The 12,964-nt window shown below is 42.2% G+C and overlaps 1 long non-coding RNA gene and 1 other non-coding gene across 3 annotated transcripts; both read right to left on the bottom strand.

Annotated features, from left to right (window-relative positions):
• Positions 1-769: 769 nt before the first annotated feature.
• Positions 770-1,775, bottom strand: LOC102078748 (uncharacterized). Of its 2 annotated transcripts, none has more exons than XR_002058361.2 (4): positions 1,688-1,775; positions 1,504-1,608; positions 1,278-1,347; positions 770-1,100 (listed from the first exon to the last, which is right to left on the bottom strand). It is a non-coding gene; the product is annotated as an uncharacterized LOC102078748 (transcript). The 2 variants fall into 2 exon arrangements; XR_003216438.1 differs by having other exon boundaries at positions 1,278-1,340.
• Positions 1,776-7,261: 5,486 nt separating this feature from the next.
• Positions 7,262-8,273, bottom strand: LOC112843891 (uncharacterized). The gene is made up of 2 exons (XR_003216437.1): positions 7,969-8,273; positions 7,262-7,308 (listed from the first exon to the last, which is right to left on the bottom strand). It is a non-coding gene; the product is annotated as an uncharacterized LOC112843891 (long non-coding RNA).
• Positions 8,274-12,964: the final 4,691 nt, after the last annotated feature.

Here is a 12,964-nt window from a genome sequence, read left to right as displayed (position 1 = left end):
TTCCTGGAAACACATGAATGCAGAGTAAATCACTCCAAACAGAATCAGATGCAGGTTCACTCACTTACTGTGACTCAGCGATTTATTATTTTGGACAGTGACAAATTAAAATGACTCAGGAGGAAAAGATCCAGCTGTTCCATGCTTTGTTATTTCAGCACCCAAAATAAAAATTATGTGCAAGACCAATTTGCCACTAAACATGCTCACATAATCTGGATCTTATTACAAACACAAAGCACTTTACATCAGTGTTAATAAAGCATGATACAAATTCATTTTTAAATATTGTCAGCTGGAGATTTGTATTGTTTTATTGTTTGCTAAAGATATGAAACCAAACTATCCATTAATAAGGAAATAAACCTCCAAATCCAGTCACTGTCATCCAGCTTTACAGACTGACAGGGGATTTCTTTAAATCACCCTGCCGTTCTTTGTTCAGCTGAGACACCTGAGTTAGAAAACACACAAACACTGCAGATTTTCTTTAACTCGCGAGGGCAGCCATGAAACGCAGGATCTGCGCCTCATGACTGTCTGCATCCTTTATTTATACAAGATTGTACTGTGTGTGTGTGTGTGTTGTGTGTGTTACAAAGATAACAACGTCACTCAAAACAGCGGGTTTTTCCCCTTTTCTCTACATTTGTATGTTCTAGCAAAAGAGCTGAGGTTTCACTTCTCTACATCTAAATGTTCTTTAAACAGGAAGCGGTTAGTATCTGCATAAGTTCATCACACAAGTTACTAGGTGAAAAGTCACATAGACATGTGCTTAATGATAAAATAAAAAGATACATTTCATATAGCTGATCACATATACACGATTTTCCTTTGACACAGACCATTCACGAGTAAAAGCTGAACCATCTGAGTGTATGGCGACCTCTGGTGGACAGATAATGATACTCGCCTGCAGCAGCACAACAATGTAAACAAGGATTACATTCATGAATACATTCAACAAAGAACCGAAAATTCATTTCCCATACCCTGTGAGTCCCACCTGTAGTCCGTCTCACTGAGAGATCGATTGAAACAATGACTCAGAATTCATTTGACTTCATCACAGGTCGCTCAGGCTGAGCATGTGTCCTCTATGTAATGAAAATAAAATAGCTTTATTGATATTGTTCAACATCTACCATAGAAAAAAACATAAAAAATATAATAACTGTACAAAAGATGTACATTTTTTAGGATATATGTGTTATTAATAGATTTGATCTTTAAATCTGAGCAGTTTTAGACCAACTTCAGCACAAAATCTCCACCTTATCTCCTCTTTGTCCTCTTTCCTGCTGTCTCTGATGTAATCAGTGTCTCTGTGGTCGGGTCTTGATGCTCAAACATAAAGTAAAATAAAAGAATAAAATAAAGAATCTCATAAGTTGAAATTTTAATAAAAAAAGAAAAAGTATGCAAAAAAATAAATAAATAAAATGTAATTTTTTAAAAAAAGGACGGCAGAGTAACTGTAATCTTTTTCTGGATTCTTACCTGTATTTGTTTTTATGTGCTTGTGCCAAATAAAGAAGCCAGACAGGGCCACCACAATCAGCAACACAATAAATACTAATCGCATGAACATAACAGGAAAATTTCCTACAACAAAGAAAGAATAAATTAATAAAACTGTAAATGTTTACAAGAATGATGCACATGTGTTGGTGTGATAACTAACTGCTTGTGAATGGGATGATGATGTCATCACTGTGTTCACTGCTGACTGGGTTTTCAAGCTGACAGCTGATCGGTTTTCCAGACCACTCTGTACCGTTCTAAAAATGAAGAGGGAAAAAACAGAGACGCACATAAACAAAACACATTACATCAGATTACAGGACAGTTTTTTTATTTGTAAAGAATCAAAATATCAACAGTATTGTAACTGAATTTACAAGAAATGTAAAATAAAAGTGTGTGAGACTGACCATTTCTATCCATTACTGTTATGTGCCTGTTGTGAGGTGTATTAATATACTGTATGTCTAACAAAACATCACTCAATTTGGACAGCTCTGCATTATTCACTTTTTATTCAAGCTAGCGTTAGATTGGGTTATATAGCCTCTGCCTGTTCAACTTCTTGTTAATGCATTTACCTGATTAGCCAATCGCATGGCTAATCAGGTAAATGACAGCAAGTTGATACATTTAAGCAGACAAAAAATGAGCAGCTGACGTGTTATGTGAACAATCAGATCCTGTTTGTACCTTTGCTATTCTGAGCTGATTGCTTGAAGGCTGAGCTGTCTGGCTATCACCTATCATCCAGGAATAGGTGACTGGTTTGGTGTCATCTGTGATGCTGGCTTCACAGGTGAGAGTACAGATGGTCATCTCAGGGTTGCACAATTTGGAGACAGTGGGTTTGGGGACAGCAGCTGATAATTAAAGACAGCAAACAAACAAGTTTTTTTTATTTTAAATATGGTGAAAAAATGATTCAAAGCAAACTTCTGTCTGATTTCCTCCACTTACAGATAACAGTGATTTTAGTCGGACTCATGTGCCTGTTGTCGATCTCTGCTGTGTAGATGCCGCTGTCCTTTACAGTCAGGTTTGAGAGGGTCAGCGCTCCAGTGGAAGTACTCACCTCACACCGACCTAAAAACATCACAGTTACATAATTAACCAATTAGATAATTATTTTAATAGATTTTTAGTAAATATATGTAATGAACCAAGGTAATTCAATTATCTGTGCAGCATAAAGTTAGCAATTCTTTCAGATAAGTCCATTTAGCTATATTTGATCCCACTTCATTTTGGGGATCAAGATTTTTTTTTTAAAAATATATCTTCGAAATAAACCTTGGATGCACAAGCTTATTGATCCATATTCTTGATCTGGCACAGATTCCACACATGATGTCCTTCTGGACAGCCCTCCCATTTATCCAGGATCTTTCAAATCTAAAGCCACTATCTTGCATGCATTTGATGTTAAATCCTGAGCATACGTACCTCTGAAGTCCCGGTACGGAACTATGTCACCTCCGTACCACTCCACAGCGATGTCCGGGCCATGTTTCCACGTTATGCTGGTGATGCGATCAGACACGGAGCCTGGAGATAGGAATACTTTGTCTCCCACTTTCTTGAAAGTATCTTTGTCGATGGCAAAATAAAACAAAAATCAACATGATTTTTCATATTTAGTTCTGTAACTAAACATTTTGTTTATTTACAAAACTAATTTGCAGAACTAAACAAACACAGTTTAGCTGCATGTGTGGCATCTGCAAAATGCTGTAAAAGATGTTAATGATGATCCCAGTTTATAAAGCACTGTAAATAATTACATTTATCAGATTTTGTCTTTTTTGCTTGCTTTTAAGCGTCATCAGCAAAACATACTTACATTTTAACACATTTAAACAGATTTAAATGAATTCAACTGATTTCAATGAAGTTTTTAAACACAAATATAAGGTACTTTTGAATAATTTTGATGCTTTTCTGGTACTAGGGGAATCTAGGGGATGCAACAGTACTGTTAATTTGCTGTAAAATGTACAAATGAAGGAGTCTAAACTTCCCCAGATTTACATAACAACAGTATTTTGATAACATCAAAACAATAACTGGACCATAACAGGCAACATTGGAGTACAGCATATAGAATTTGATTACCACAGATTTGTTACAAAATGTGCACCACTGAAGGAGATTGACAACTAATCTTCTATCTTGTGCTCCTGTTTTGTTGATCTTAGAGTAAAATACTGCTTAATGTAGTTTACTTTAATTTCTATTCTTTTTCGGTAAGTTCACACAAAGGAACAATCCCATTACCTTTTCGTCAGACATTATAAAACATATATAACATCATAAAATCAATGTTACTGTTCCCTAAAACTCATATGAACCCCTTTAAATACTTTTATTGGACTTTCTGTGCGAGCGAGCTGGGCCTACAAATGACGGGATCGTTTTGGAATGAATGACCTCAAAATGACCGCTGCCGTTTTTTTTTATTCTAATTTGATCCGGTGCTGCAGATCAATCGGTGCTGGACTGACGGGTGAAACAGATGTGTCTTATATTAGCTGCTTTACAGACACCCCAGAAATAAATGTGATGAATATTTGAACAATTTCTGTTCTTGTTGTTTCACCTGCTTCAGGGTCTATTTACGGGGCATCGTCCTGAAGCGGGTTGTTTGCGACACAAAAACTTCCATTTCACACTGGGAGTTAATCTTTTATCATATCAATATATCTTTTGACTCGAACTCGTATGTTAATCTTCCACCAATTAAAGTAGACCTCAGCTTAAACTATTAATAAACTACCAATAAAAAGTTCGTTTATTTCCTCGTTCGTGTTTAATGGCTCCAGAATAGCGACACATCCGGTTCGCCATGAACACCCCCATCCCTGTACACTCCTTTACATTACTATTAACACGGTGGCGAAATGTAAACACTAAGAATAAAACACACACGGTTAGTATGAAGCTATGCGCCATTGTTCACGCCACTGAAAACTCCCACAGTGTCCATCTTGCCTGAAAGGACCAACTCCACGCTTAAGAGAAGAATTCTTAACCCCACGGATCGTAACATCCTCTTAACCTCCTAAGACCCGAACTCTGTCATGGCATGCATTTTTGATTTCTCTTTGCTATTTGGGCTGATTGGGACCTGATGAATGTAAAAACAAAGAATTACCTGATTTTTGTGAGGACATCCGTTTTAAATTTCGATAGAACAGTGGCAGTATAATGTCCTGGCAAGTGGATATCAGGCCCTTGTAGAGAAAAATTTTGTATTTTGGTCTAGACAACCCAAAATGTGATGTCCACATGTGGACGCCAGGTCCTAGGAGGTTAAATCGTGGCATAAGGACACAAGGGAGAATTTGTATGAATTAGAAAACCTTAATGTAAAAGCAGCTCTTGTCCAAGTGTGGCAATGTGGTTTTTATGTCTTTTACTTTAATTGCTGAAAGTAAAATGGACTGTGTTGTGAAATCTGTTTATGTTGTCCTAGTAAGGCTACCATGGGGGCAGCCACTAGAGGTCGCTACAATACTGGTGTGTATATGTTTTCCTTCAGAAATTGATGTTGGCACGTACGCAGCGGCTACAATTCAATAAAAGCGGTTTGTGCCTGAGAACGCTGCGTCTTATTGCCTCCGATCATGACATGGTGTCAGAATTGAGGACTTCACGCCGAGTTACACGGAGAAATGGCTAAATTTGGACCTCCAGAGCCGTTCGACTTTACACAGCCAGCAGAGTGGCCGATATGGCGGCAGAGATTCTCCCGTTTTCGGGTGGCGTCCAAGCTAGGGATGGAGAGCGGCGAAGTGCAGGTGAACTCGCTTCTTTACTCCATGGGGAGAGATGCCGAACCAATATATGGCTCATTTGTGTTTCCTGCTGCTACAGAGGACAGGCCAAGTCCGCAGTTTGAGTATGATCTGGTTATAAAAAAGTTCGATGAGCACTTCGTCCCAAAGAGAAACGTACGGAGCCCCGCAGGGGACATGGGAGAAAAAAAAATTACGATGAACTTTTGCGAGATCTCGCAAAACAATGGCGGCAGCTACTTAGTTGTAATATTACTCTTTCTGGGTCACAAAATAAACTTTTAAGATATTTTGAGGCGTGAATGTAGCTGTGTAAACGTCAAATATCTACGGTGGCCCCTAGAGACAAAGCACGTACAAACTCCAAAACACATGCAAACTCCAAAACACTTGCAAACTCCAAAACACTTGCAAAATCCAAAACACTTGCAAAATCCAAAACACTTGCAAACTCCAAAACACTTGCAAGATCCAAAACACTTGCAAACTCCAAAACACTTGCAAACTCCAAAACACTTGCAAAATCCAAAACACTTGCAAAATCCAAAACACATGCAAACTCCAAAACACATGCAAACTCCAAATCACAACGGAAGTGCTCCAGGACGCTAGGGGCAGTGTTGAGCTCAATTTGCAAAATAAACGGCAAGTTTGTCTGTATGGGACGGTCTAGTCTCCGTCGCGCTTCCCAGGTTGCCTAGCAACCATGATACTAACCGCTGGAAACGTGTCATACAACTTTGTTTGACAGAAATGAAGGAGAACATATTTTGTTCATTTGTTTGTTTGTTTCTACAAGAGCTTTGTGTGATTTGATAAGTATCTGAGGCTGAGACCACAGGACTGTAAAACATGATTTTTGGGCTTCATTTCTGTAATGAACAGTCATTTAAGATTAGTTAGTAAATAACAATTAGCTAATGTTGTTCATGAGACTAAAGTCATATCACTTTGGTAATGTAAATATAATATGGCCAATATTATAGTTATTATATTAATCATTATTAGCTATTACAGCAGTGAACATGAACTCTGTGTCAAATACTGAGCCTCAGTACAGATTCAAGTTGCAGTTATCTATATGTCTTATCACCTTAAATCTTCACTCAAAGAGAAGTATCTTTGACAGTGCATATATAGGTGTATCATATATAAGAGACAAATGTTATTCCTTCAGTATGTTGGCATTGCTAAATTTGGCTCATTGCTTACATATATTTATAAAAAGAAAATGTACAAACTGTGATAACTGTTTCTGATAAAATGAAGAGTAGACTGATATATTAAATATTCCTTTATTGGGTGAGAAAATCAGACCATGTCATAGCTGCTTTAAGTCATACAGAATAGATATCAGAGCCTTAAACAGGCTGACTTCTGCTAAATGGGTCAAACTGGGCAGAAAGTCTACAAACACATAACATCCTTATAGAATATGATGTAACACTATAGATCAACTTACCTCAGAATATATAAAGCATATAAACAATTACAGCAATATGATGCAACAAACACAGCAGTGCTACTAATCCAAAATACTCAAAGCTTCATAGAACTGAAACAAAACATGTATTTTTAGCTCCATTCTGCTGCTGATACATACTTTAGGTTTCTGAATATTAAACTTGTTGCTGCCTTTCATAGTGTGTAACTTGAAGGCCCTGAGTACTTTCTCCCACACTGAAAACACTGGGATGATAACATTATTTGAACATTACCTAATAAGACTGATTCAGGACAGACAATTAGTTATGTTAAACTTTCCTAGCAGTCCTTCACAAACAGGGAACAGTCTGTCTATTCTCTCCATCTGTCAGCTGCTGCTGGCTCTTCCTCCTCCTCTTCCTCACACACTGCTGAGTTTGTCCTGGTGGATCATCAGGGGTGCAAAGCCTCACAGATGATGTGCAGCAGTGGGTCCCTCAGTCTGTCCTCACTCTGGACACTTGCAGTTGTCACACATGGAAATCAAATGTGTGATAAGCTGCAGGATTCAAACACAAGTGTAACTTATAAATACATGTTCATACTTTTATTCCACAATCAGAGAGAAAGAAACAGAGAGAGAGTGCAGGACAGACAGACAGGTGACAGTCTCAGGTGTACACACTGCTACAAAACAGCACAAGAGAAGGAGGATTTAGTGTTTGTGTTATTACGAGTGCTAAACAAGAAGAGTTCCCAGATGGTACAGTGGACACGTGTGACTCCTGTGATTAAAGCATCTTTCTTTCAGCTTAACGAGTGAACCGTCAGCTCGTTCAAACACACGTTAAAGTCCGTTTGGCTCGACACCACCGAACAGAGGCAGCAATATAACATAGCTAACATTAACAGTGCAGTGAATCCTGCTTGTGCCGTGATATTCAGGACTACAAACCGAGCAGCATCACTGACTTTCAGCTTGTTGTGTTTGTGGATATATGACTGACTTTAATTATCCATAAAATCATCACATTCTCTGTAAGATTAAAGTCAACTATTGAACGGCATATATTTTGAAGTAAAGGCTTTAAAACCAAGTTAGTACAAACATCGCTAATGTCACTTAACTTTGCTGACATGTGGCCAACAGTAATGTTTTAATGTTCTTCATTATAAAAACATTTGCGCATAAATAAGTGACATAATATTCAGTACTTACTTCTGAAAGTTTACTGTTTGGCGGCTCCGCTTCCGCCGTTTTTTTCGGCAAAATTATCCACACCACGGCCGCGCTATGAAATCTGGGATATGTTGGGCCATGAAGGCTACACCGACCCATCCTTAAAATTCAGGGAAATTAAGGACGCATTTGAGGGCCGCATTTCGAGCAGCCTTTGAATTGGGACAGCCTTCGTCGTGTCGCTGTGACATAATCGTCCTTAAAATGTGGCCTTTAAGGCTGCAGACCCTGAATTGGGATAGAGCCCAAATCCGGTCATTGGTACTTCTTGGCTTGTGTAGTTACTAGGTAACAAAAGCTCAACACTGCCCCTAGCGTCCTGGAGCACTTCCGTTGTGTTTTGGAATTTGCAAGTGTTTTGGAGTTTGCAAGTGTTTTGGAGTTTGCATGTGTTTTGGAGTTTGCAAGTGTTTTGGAGTTTGCATGTGTTTTGGAGTTTGCAAGTGTTTTGGAGTTTGCAAGTGTTTTGGAGTTTGCAAGTGTTTTGGAGTTTGCATGTGTTTTGGAGTTTGCAAGTGTTTTGGAGTTTGTACGTGCTTTGTCTCTAGGGGCCACCGTAAATATCTGCTCGGTTTACAAGACATCACATATTTGCAAAAGTGCTCCGACGTTTTCGGAGATCTGACACCCACCATCTCGAAGCTAACGGGAGGTCGAGACCTACTACAGCCGGGAGGAACACCGCTCTCCCGGCACATCGTGCCTCGACCTCCCGGTTGGCTTCGAACTGGCGGCCTCCGAAGAATGCGGCTAAAAGTTTTGCGAGATCTCGAGTTTGTTTTGCGAGATCCCGCAAAAGTCCGTCTTAATTTTTTTTTTCTCCCATGTCCCCTGCGGGGCTCCGTAGAAACGTTATCCACGACCGCGCCTGTTTTCACAAACGGAGCCAGAGGGCCGGGGAGACGGTCGAGGCTTTCGTGCGGAGCCTGTACGAGCTCGCGCAGCACTGCGAGTTCGGCGGCAGTAAAGACGAGCAGATCCGGGACCGTATCGTCATTGGATTAATTGACAAAGATGTTTCACAAAAACTGCAGCTCGAGGCGGACTTAACTCTGGATAGAGCCATTCAACTGGCACGCCAGAGCGAACAAGTCAAACAGCAAAGTGCGGAGCGAGTGGAAAGCACCGTGAGTGAGGTGAAACAGAGGCATTATAACAGCACGAGAAGGAGTTACTACCAACCTCGTCAGGTACGTGAGCAACAACATAGTGAGAGTAAACCAAAGTGCCAAAGATGCAACAGGGTGCATGACAAAAGAGAAAACTGCCCAGCCCGCAATAAAAGATGTAGAAAGCGCAATAATTTGGGACATTTTGAAGGTGTATGCAAAACCAAAATGCTAAAAGAGGTCAGGGCTGAGGCTGTAGTGGATTCAGATGAGGATTCATTCTTCATAGGGGAGCTTTTCCTGGGAGCAGTAACTGAGCCAAAAACAACAGTCATTGAGGAGTCAGGCTCAGATGCTGACTGGGACATTGAGCTACTGGTAAATGGCAATCCAGTTGATTTCAAAATTGATACAGGCACAGACACCACTGTTATGACAGAAACGACCTTTAATAAGCTACAGCAGAGACCCAAACTTATCCAGTGTAAGCCAACGGTGTACAGCCCTGGTGGAAAAGTCGAGTGCATGGGTAAATTCCTTGCTACTACAGTGTACAAAGGCCAAAAGTACCAGTACTGGATTACAGTTATAAAAGGGCAATACGCAAGTAACCTACTGGGGAAGACAGTGGCGAAGCGCATGGGACTAGTTGCTAGAGTTAACAAAATCAGTGGTGACTTAACAGAGGATGTGTTTGGAGAAACTGGCCTGCTGAACTGTGAACCTGTAAAAATCGAGCTGACCGAAGATGCAGTGCCGTACAGCGTAACCACCCCACGCCGGGTGCCTTTTCCGCTCCTCCCAAAGGTGGAAAAGGAAATAAAGCGCATGCTCAAACTTGGCATCATTGAGGAAGTCACCGAGCCAACAGACTGGTGTGCACCAATGGTGCCTGCTCCAAAGCGCAACAAGGATGAGGTCAGAGTGTGTGTGGACTTAAAACGTCTGAATAAGGGAGTAAAGCGCGAACGGTATATCTTGCCCACATTGGATGACATAACTCCCAAGTTAGCAGGGGCTAAAGTTTTCTCCACGTTGGATGCCTCCAGTGGGTTCTGGCAAATACCACTGAACCCCAGCTGCCAAAAACTAACCACGTTCATAACTCCCATGGGCAGGTTTTGCTTCAGACGCCTGCCATTTGGCATAACTTCAGCACCCGAGATCTTCCAGCGGCTCATGAGCACTTTGCTCAAGGGCCTAGAGGGGACTGTCGTCGTGATGGACGACATACTGGTTTTTGGGGCTAACAAAGAGGAACATGACCAACGCTTAGATGCAGTATTACACACAATCAAAGCATCAGGCCTTAAGCTTAACAGGTCCAAGTGCCACTTCGGAAAGAATGAACTACAGTTCTTTGGTCACATCATCAGTGCGGATGGTGTGAAACCTGATGATGGCAAGGTGGAGGCTATTGCTAGGATGCCCAGCCCCACCAATGTAGAACAACTCAGGCAGGTACTCGGATTAATAAACTATGTTGGAAAATTCCTGCCGGGCCTGTCCACGGTGCTGCACCCCCTCTCCAGTCTTCTCAAGAAAGAGACAGTATGGGCATGGGGCGAGCCTCAGGAGCAAACATTCAACAAAGCAAAAGCAATGGTCGTGGCTGCACCAGCACTTTGTTATTATGATGCAGGCCGACCAACAGTTGTCAGTGCGGACGCCAGCAGCTATGGCCTGGGTGCTGCACTGTTACAGGACCATGAGGGGGAATTACGGCCCGTTGCTTTTTGTTCTCGCACGCTCACAGACGCAGAGAAAAGATATTAGCAGATCGAAAAAGAGTGTTTAGCATCTGTCTGGGCCTGCGAACGTTTTGCCCGCTACATCCAAGGCATGGGTCATGTACGTCTACAAACTGACCATAAGCCCTTGGTGCCTTTGATCAACTCATACGACCTTGATAAAACGCCACTGAGATGTCAGAGACTGCTGATGCGGCTGATGCGATTCAATGTCACTGCTGAGCATGTTCCCGGTAAACAGTTAGTGGTGGCAGACGCACTCTCCAGACATCCACTGCATGGATACTACCCGTCTGAGACAGACAGCCAGGTCAAGGCATATGTGAGCAACGTAGTGACAAGCAAACCTATCAAGTCACATAAGTTGGAGGAAATTCGTAGAGCTACACAGAGGGACCCAGAGCTTCAAAAAGCAATCATCTTCATCAGACAAGGGTGGCCTCGGAGAATGGCAAAGAGCTCACCACTGCAAGGCTTTTATGCAGCCAGAAGCCACCTTTCAGAATCAGATGGTCTAGTGCTCTACCACGATCGCATCGTAATTCCCACAGCACTCAGACCCAGCGTCCTTGACCAATTACATGAAGGCCACCAAGGACTAACTAAATGTAGAGAGCGCGCAAGATCAACGGTGTGGTGGCCCAACATTGGACTTCAAATAACACACAAGGTGAGGTCATGCATCTTTTGTAGAGAGCACAAGCCTACACAGCGACGGGAACCTCTCGTGACTACTCCTCTGCCCAATGGCCCCTGGCAAAAGATTGCAGCTGATCTGTGCGAGCTCGAGGGTAAGAACTTTCTTGTCGTTGTTGACTATTTTTCAAGAGACATTGAGATTGCTTCCCTCACTACAACAACCAGCAGACAGGTCATTAACAAGCTTAAACATATGTTCGTTAGATGGGGCATCCCGTTAGAACTGGTCAGTGATAATGGGACGCAGTTCACATGATCGAGTTCCACGACTTCAAACTGAGTTATGGCTTCACCCACACTACGTCGAGCCCTCATTACCCCCAGTCAAATGGAGCTGCTGAAAGAGCTGTCCAAACGGCCAAGTACATTCTCAAACAGCCTGACGCCTGCTTAGCCTTAATGAGTTACCGCTCTACACCAATTGCAGCAACTGGTGTAAGCCCAGCTCAACTTATGACAGGACGTCAAATCCGCACCACCATCCCAGTACTTGACAAGACATTGCTGCCCAGTCCAGTCAATAGGGACACGGTGTGCCAAAGGGATGCTGCAGCTAAGAACTCTTACAGATTCTTCTACAACCGCAGACATTCAGCTCGTCCACTTCCTGAGCTTCTCCCAGGCCAGGATGTTGTAGTGAAGCTTGACGGGGAAAAGGGGTGGACGACTCCAGCCAATGTCATCAGTAAGTCTAAAGAGCCGAGATCCTACTTGGTGGAGATGGCGAATGGGAACGTGACTCGCCGCAACAGACGACACCTTCAGCCTGTCCCAGGCACCGCTGATCCTGAGGAGCAGCAGCAGAGCACTGTTCCAGCTACACCGACTACTCCAACTAAAGGGGCGGTTGCTTCCCAAGAACCACCAGTAAGGCAGGCATTGCCAGTCCCTGTCCCGGGGTCTCCTCTCCGCCCTACCACACCTGTGAGAGTGACTTCCAGGGGGCGGGAGATTAAAGTACCTCTCAGATTCAGAGACTGAGGGCTATCTCCTTTCTATGTTCTAAGGGCAGAATAATCCCTTATCAGGACTGAGGGTAGTCTACCCCTGTGATGTCCTGCATTCTGACAACACTGTTTTATGTTTAAAGTACTTTTGTTAAAGGGGGAGATGTTGTGAAATCTGTTTATGTTGTCCTAGTAAGGCTACCATGGGGGCAGCCACTAGAGGTCGCTACAATACTGGTGTGTATATGTTTTCCTTCAGAAATTGATGTTGGCACGTACGCAGCGGCTACAATTCAATAAAAGCGGTTTGTGCCTGAGAACGCTGCGTCTTATTGCCTCCGATCATGACAGACTGCCTTCATGTGGTTAAGCGACTGAAAAAAAGGGGAAAAGAAACAACGCTGTGTATGCTTCCCCTCTTATCTGCTGTACCAAAAACAGTTATTTAGCTTACTTACTTTTGAGCCTT

The sequence above is a fragment of the Oreochromis niloticus genome, linkage group LG23 (assembly GCF_001858045.2).
Source record: "Oreochromis niloticus isolate F11D_XX linkage group LG23, O_niloticus_UMD_NMBU, whole genome shotgun sequence".
In the NCBI taxonomy this organism is placed as follows: Eukaryota; Metazoa; Chordata; class Actinopteri; order Cichliformes; family Cichlidae; genus Oreochromis; species Oreochromis niloticus.
Note: the sequence above shows the minus strand (reverse complement) of the source record. Positions and strands in the feature narration are given on the sequence as shown.